Source organism: Limanda limanda, chromosome 5, assembly GCF_963576545.1.
Source record: "Limanda limanda chromosome 5, fLimLim1.1, whole genome shotgun sequence".
Taxonomy (NCBI): Eukaryota; Metazoa; Chordata; class Actinopteri; order Pleuronectiformes; family Pleuronectidae; genus Limanda; species Limanda limanda.
In genome coordinates, this window is record NC_083640.1 from 27,408,275 (window position 1) to 27,416,007 (window position 7,733).

The 7,733-nt window shown below is 41.5% G+C and overlaps 1 long non-coding RNA gene across 1 annotated transcript; it reads right to left on the reverse strand.

Annotated features, from left to right (window-relative positions):
* Window positions 1-1,575: 1,575 nt before the first annotated feature.
* On the reverse strand, window positions 1,576-2,187 carry LOC133002428 (uncharacterized). Its single transcript, XR_009678255.1, has 3 exons — window positions 2,106-2,187; window positions 1,893-1,986; window positions 1,576-1,801 (listed from the first exon to the last, which is right to left on the reverse strand). It is a non-coding gene; the product is annotated as an uncharacterized LOC133002428 (long non-coding RNA).
* Between the last annotated feature and the right edge of the window lie 5,546 nt (window positions 2,188-7,733).

The following is a 7,733-nucleotide window of genomic DNA, read 5'->3' on the forward strand; positions in this document are numbered from 1 at the left end:
GTCCGAGAGACGACCTCCTCCCCGACTAGTTGTTTTCCAATCCGCTCTTTCAATCCTCTAACCATCCTCTGCTACCAATTTGTTGCGGGTGGAAATCAAAGGCAGGAGGCGTCGTTCTCAAGTTAAAATTAAGCAGGTTTATTCAGAGGTCACAGGTCAGGAAACTGCGGTGTCTAGCAAATGATCATGCATGGTCCACTGATCCTGTACAGGAAAAATGGCGCTGGGGCAAAGTACGCACAAAGCTTATATATTGATACTGGGCATGACAGAGGTTCTTCTTGGATTGGGATTGGTCGGATCTCGTCAGGTCGTCCTCCTGGCGTTGTTGTGTCCTCCTCCTGGCGTTGCGTGATGACGTGCACGCTGAGTCACGGTTACTAGAGTTCATGAGCATATTGCCTCGGTGTGTGTGCTTATTTTATGTGTGTGTACTGATGTGTGGGACGTACCATGCACAGGAGAGAGGGTGTCTCAGAACTAATATAATGAAGTGATTCATGAAGCCAGAGGTTTGAAAACCTGTTATCTGTCCGCTATGGCAGACTCCCTTTTTAAGGAGTATGAAACATTCTGAGGTTGAGAAGCAGGAGAAGAACTATGTGTTATGTTTGTGTGTTTACGCTATGTGTATCTGACTACACGTTAAAGTGTGTGTATATGTGTGAACAGTGGTGTATTGTGTATAATACATAAAAAAGGACAATATACATGACAATTTGACATTTTATTAAATATTTGGCTTTTAAAACTGCCAAGATCCTGTTCTCAAGTTTTAAAACTTTAAGTGCAACAATTCTACTTTTTGAACCCATTTATAAAAATGCAATAAAAGGACATTGAAAAACACCAAATATTCTCAGCCCATATTACAATTATGTGTGCATGACAACAACAATTTGTCAACAATGAGTCTTTCACCTCGCTGTGGAGGAATTTTGGCCCACTCTTCTTTGCAGAATTCTTTTAATTCAGCCACATTTCACTAGAAAAGCAGTATTATTGTCACAGTGAACCTCTACGGACAGGCCTAATCCCCTGCTGTAACCAACTGTTTCCATGATGTTACCTCGGCGTTCGCCAGTGAAGACGAGGTGGGTCTATCGGCGTTTGCGGACCTTAAGGGGGATTTGGAGAACAAAGGAGAGAGCCGCGGGGGGGCTCGCTGAGCCTCGCGGACCGATCGCGACGTGTGATCTAATTAGCAAATTAATCGGAGTCCAGCCGCTGGCTAGAACCTCTCTCTACTCACCATTGGAGGAAACCACAGACCCTTGAAACTAATGTCACTCGTGATTGGCTGGTAGAAGTGTTGCTATTGGTCACCTTATGGGTCATTGCAGTGCACACGTGGGGTCACAGCATTCCGCACGTGGGGTAAGCCCCTCCCACACAATATTTATAATAAAAATGTATATATTAATATTTATTATTATTTATAAGTAAGCCTTTACCAAAAGCACTGCAGTTAATTAAAACTTAACATTCATGTGATGCTATAGGTGAACATATTGTACAGGGAACAAATGTGAACAAGGTATATGTGGAGTGAAAGCTTTATTTTTTTTACAGCAAAAATATTGTACAAAAACTCAGATGAGGCTTGAAATGTTTCTCTGCAGCCTCTGGGTCATGACTTCTTTGTGGGACTCTGTCTGAATCTTCTCCAGTGTGTAGACGTCTGTGGTGTGTAGCTGTGAGATCAGTGTAGCTTCCAGTCTTATATGAAGTGTGGGACACAGGTCGGTGCGCTCCTGGCTGTGGAAGGATGGATCCATGTCATCTGTCCCGCTTCAATCAGCTGTAAACACATTCAGTAACATTAGCACAGTTCAATGACAACATACACCTTTACATGTAACTGGAAAATGATTTAATGAATATAACCTTACCCTCTTTCTTCTCCGACAACTCCTCAATGCTGATGTAAGGTCTGGTCGGATCATACTGGCTCATAGTGTGTCTTTGTACGTCATGGACAGACAGCTGGAAAACAACACATGTAACATGACTTTATTATTAATAAACGGAAATAGCCGCGCTGCATCACCGTTGGAAGATCCACAGCAAAAAAACACCAAAACAATTCATAAACAGTTACTTACATTCAATGGCTTAATTTTCTGCACTTTAAATCCGGACTTTCAGCGTCTCAGCCTAACGCCTCTTTGTTTGTGTGTGTGTGTGTGTGGGGGGGGTGGCGGCTGAGGCTGTGAAAACATACAGAAAAAAGTCACGTTGATGAGAAAACTTAACGAGAACAAACTGTTACATCTAAGTAATTCATACATATTTACACATGCACTAGATCTGCTCCAGCACTCGATGCTGTATTCGTATTTTAGCAACTTTCTCGCTATCCCAAAGAGTGGCGGACATGCTTTCAGATGTAGGGTTAGCTTAGTGGTTAGCATGGCGTCTCTAGCTTAGCTCTCACCTTAACTCAGGGACTGTGCGCCCGTCTTCTCCGCCTCGACTCGTCCACACCGGGCCCGCGGCTCTGCTTCCCACGCACTCATCTTCTCCTCCAGGGAACAGTGTCGTGTCGACTTCAGCAAGTTATTTACCCCGAAAACAGAGTAACTCGTACGGGACAAGCTAAACACGACCCGCTTCCTGTCTGCGGGACACTCGACGCTGCTGCACTGTGTTTACGAGGCTGTGATCAGCTGATGACGCGAGCGGGTGACGTGAGCAGCGGTTACTTCATATAGGATGAGTATGTGACTGAGGCCAGGTTTATTTTTTGTGGTGTTTAGTACATTTACACACATGATTCACGCTGTTCTGTGTTCGTAACCTTATAGTTGAATGCACTTATTGTAAGTCGCTTTGGATAAAAGTGTTGACTGTTTTAATGGAATACTGAGAGTTTAATAACAACAATTAGACAATTGAAGTTCAAATTATGAAGGAATTTAAGCTCTATATTGTGTCTTCTTTATATTTAAAATAATAATCAAACTGAGTGGAGATGTATGTTGTAGCCAAACAGCCGGCTGCTGTGTTTTGTCACTGTGCAGTCCATGGGGGATTAAATATTACACTGAAAGAATAAATCATTAAATCAATGAATGTTTCATAGCAATTTTGAAAGTAGTGGTGAAAAGGTACCATTTATAATTCATGGAACAGCTTAGTTTGCCATTGACATGTGAATTTAATGCCAGTATTTTGGGAGGACAGATATTTTTATGGAAAGCCAGTAGAAGTTTGGAGCTTACAGGACACAGATGATCATACCCAGCATCATTTATTTGCTGGTAGAGGTGTGGTTAACACTTCCTCTGTGCATTTAACCAGCACAATTGAAAAAGTGACTGTAATCATGCCACTCTGTACAGTTGTTGAGATTTAGGATTGTTTTGGATGACAATAAAAATTTGAAATAAAGTGCATTGTTTCATTTCTTTTGACTGCATTGACCTTTGTTCGTGGAATACAATATAATTCATTATAGCACACTTACTTACTTAAGAACAATTTAAAATTTCAGGTTTAATATTTATTTTAAGCCTGGTTTACTCAGCCAGATAGTTTGTTGGTGCCTCTTACACATTGGTGTTATCTGCTCTCAGGGAAACTGATTTGCATTTGTGAAGCTCAGAGCATTGTCATTTGCATGTGAAAGCGTCCTCTGGGCGTTGGAGCAGGGGGGTCAAATCTCAACAGCTCACAGGCTTGACAACTGCAGGAACCCTGAGCGTTTCCTTTGCTGCCTGCAGATACGTGTGAAAGTCGTTAACCGAAGGATGTGCCAACACTTCTCTGCGACACAGATTGACACAAACGCTTCTTTTCATGCAGTGTTTGATGGTTTTCGAGCATGAACGGCTTGTTTGAAGTCATGCCACAGCATCTCAATGGGATTTAATTCCAGACTTTGACCTGGCCACTCCAAAACCTTCATTTAGCCTTTTTTGAGTCATTCAGTGGTGTGTTTCAGATCATTGTCCTGCTGCATAACCCAAGTGTGCTTGAGCTTGAGGTCACAAACTGATGACCGGACATTCTCCTTCAGGATTTTTTGTTAGAGAGCAGAATTCATGGTTCCATCAATTATGGCAAGTCATCCAGGTCCTGAAGCTGCAAAGCAGCAACAGACCATCACACTACCACCACCATGTTTGACTGTTGGTATGATGTTGTTTTTATGAAATGCTGTGTTAATTTTACTCCAGATGTAACGGGACCCAACCCTTCCAAAAAGTTCAACTTTTTTATTGATCAGTCCACAGAATATTTGCCCAAAAGTCTTGGGGATCATCAAGATGTTCTTTGGCAAATATGAGACTAGCCTTTGTGTTCATTTTGGTCAGCAGTGGCTGTCGCCTTCGAACTCTCCCATGGATGCCATTTTTGCCCAGTCTCTTTCTTATTGTTGAATCATGAACACTGACCTTAACCAAGGCAGGTGAGGCCTGCAGTTCTTTATATGTTGTTCTTGGGTCTCCTATGACCTCCTGGATGAGTTGTCGATGCGCTCTTGGAGTAATTTTGGTAGGCCGGCCACTCCTGGGAAGGTTCACCACTGTTCCAAGTCTTCTCCATTTGTGGATAATGGCTGTTACCTTGGTTCGCTGAAGTCCCAAAGCCTTACAAATGGCGTTGTAACCCTTTCAAGACTGATACAGGTCAATTACTTTGTTTCTCATCTGTTTTTGACTTTCTTTAGATCGCGGCATGATGTGTTGCTTTTTGAGATCTTTTAGCCTACTTCACTTTGTCAGACAGGTTCTATTTAAGTGATTTCTTGATTCAACAGGTCTGGCAGTAATCAGGCCCAGGTGTGGCTATTGAAATTGAACCTCAGCTTTCCAAAAAATGTGGTTAATCAAAGTTCATTTAGGATGTATCAAGAGGGGGCAAGTACTTTTTCACAGAGGGCCAAGTAGGTTTGGATAGCTTTTTTGCCTTTAATAAATGAAATCATCATTTATAAACTGCGTTTTGTATTTACTCTTTCTTTCTTTGTCTAATATTAAAATTAGTTTGATCTGAAACATTTAAGTGTGACAAATATGCAAAAAACATAAGAAACCCGGAAGGGGGCAAATACTTTTTCACAGCACTGTATATACAAATACCAGGCTTCTATCAGTCTTCTTAAAGCGTATAAACAGTCCAAAGGGCAGAGCACAGGCAATCCATACCCTCAATCAGGGCACCAATGTCCTCTGGCTCATCTTCAGGCTCCGCACCCACCTTCTTTATGATGTACACTCCCATCACAGTTTTCCCCATGGAAGTGTAGCCTCAGTGTCTATGTTCTGTGAAGTAAAATATCACAATAAATACATTTGATCTGAGTCTAGACAAAGTGAATTATGCTAGTTGCTGATCATAAAATTGTCAATTAGAAAAAACAAACATTAGAAGTTTTATGAGGATGAGGTACAGAAGTGATTCAGATGCATACATTAAAAAAATGGTACAAAATGAAATCTAAGGTTGGACACCCCAGTGAGCACTGAAAGCATTCATTTGAAATGTGGGGAAAGAGTAAGACAGAGAGACCAACAATCACTATAAAAGAGCTACAGACTTCAGCCGCTATGAGAGAATATGGATCAACTACATCAAGAGCACTGCAGAAAACTGGCCGTCCATTTCCTAAGAACCATATCAATCTGCACTATATTTTGCACTGCGTTAGGTTACACAAAGCTGACCATTAGCGTTCAATGCAGCATTACAGCTGTTTATTTAAATATATATATATGATAATTATATTTTGTAGGCACTTCTATACCCAAACACAGCTGCTAGTCTGCTGCTAACACATACACACAGTACTGCTGCTACAGTAACCAGAGACTGGTTATGGTGTTAGCTGCAGAATCATTAGATTATCAAACCATTGCCAATATGATCAAAAGGAGCTGCTTGAATAAAATGTGATGCCTTTTGGACAGAGATAAATACGTGGATACATTTTTGATTTGAACTGAACCCATCTGGTGATCAATGAAGACTTCCTTTATCTTAATGCTGCGTTCTGTTCATTTGTGTTTTTAATTTATGAGTGTGCATGAATGATACCTGCTTGGCTCAGTACAATATAAATTAAAATGGTTAATAATATTGTTTAGCGTCCTTTAAAAGGTAATTAAGTAAGTAAATATGTGCTCTCTCAGACTGGTCTTTGGCTACTTTGTAACACCTACTATAGGAAACTCACCATATATTCCTTGACTTTCCATGGTCTTCGTTCAGGTAGATGCACAAGGACTTCAGGATGCATGCTCGTCTTGTATGTATTGCATCATCCTGTGGAAAAATAGGGAACCAATTCTGAAAATATTCTGTTCTGCAGCAATCTGCAATTTTTTAGCATGGTATTTGTGTGGTTGATAATACTTTGGTCTCAGGAGCCCCAAAGGCAAATACTCAACATATGCACAGATAATGTTCACCTCTTCCATAATGATGATGTACTTTATAATGTTTTAGTAATTTGTACATTCTACTCTCCTTAGCAACACAATGTTTGCACTGCCACATACAGGTCACTGAAAGAAGAAAAAAAAATGTATTAGCAAACAATTAGAACAAATATACCATATTTCTCAAAAACAAAATATCCAACTACAGGCTGGGGGGACAAACAAGGGTGGATAAACTCCTGGCCCAAATATTACCATGTATTGTTGAGGAGGTGCATACACATCTCAAGGCATGGGGACACTGCTTTATGTTTTGATGTATTTTTGGTAAAAAGAGAAATCGATTAAAAAAGTTAAAACATCAGTAATATTTCTTTTGTAAATGGGCTAAGTATTACAATAGATATAATAACATACACTGAAATGTGAAGAATGTACAATAGATATAATAACATACACTGAAATGTGAAGAATGTTACTTAAGGTTTTTCATACTAGGTGCCAGTTTATTACTCTTATTGGTTGTTTAATTGTGATGGCTTTTACAGTTACTTACAGTAACATATAAATAGTTTAGCTGTCATCAACTCTCCAGCGCTGTCTCCTCTCCTCCGCTCCGTGTGTGTGTGTGTCTCCAGCGCCTGGTGAGAGAAGACCGACCTGTGCTTCCAGAGCTCCACTGTCATGGCTCTGCAGGAGGCCAGCGAGGCACGCCGGGTTCACACCGGACGCTGAAGCGACGCTGAGGCGCCGGGCAGCGCTAATAATATCACCCATTGACCCAGTAGTATAAAAGCATATGGTCACTTGTTGCTCCAACATTAACTGCAACAGCGTCCCAATTTAATGTCATCCATCTTCAAGAACTTCTCCGCTGTTTGCTCCGTTCAATGTCGGGTGTCGAGGGTAAATTACGTACTCTCCACTCAAGCCTATGGAGAGCCCCCCCCCTCTCTTTATCTTTATGACTGCTTGTGTGGCTGTAGTGGATGGGCAGAGGGGGGCATTTAATAATGTGATTGGTAAAATTGGTAAAATTAAAACTCCAGGACAACAGAAGGGGAATACAAACTATGGGATGCATACTTTATCATTTATATCATATAAAATATGTCATCAATATCGTTTAAAATCATTTTTCAGTGTGTTTCCTGGCGCGAAACACTCGCGTCAAGCGCAAAAAATAGACTCGACGCCGAATCGATCGCTGCACGGCGCGAGGCAGTCTTGGCGCAGCGCGGGGCTTCAGCCTCCGGTGGGACCGGCACAGAGGTGGGAGTGGATGGGAGCCGGACATCCAGCTGGCCCGCCGCATCGGCGGACAGAGAGTTTAAACTGCTGCTGCTC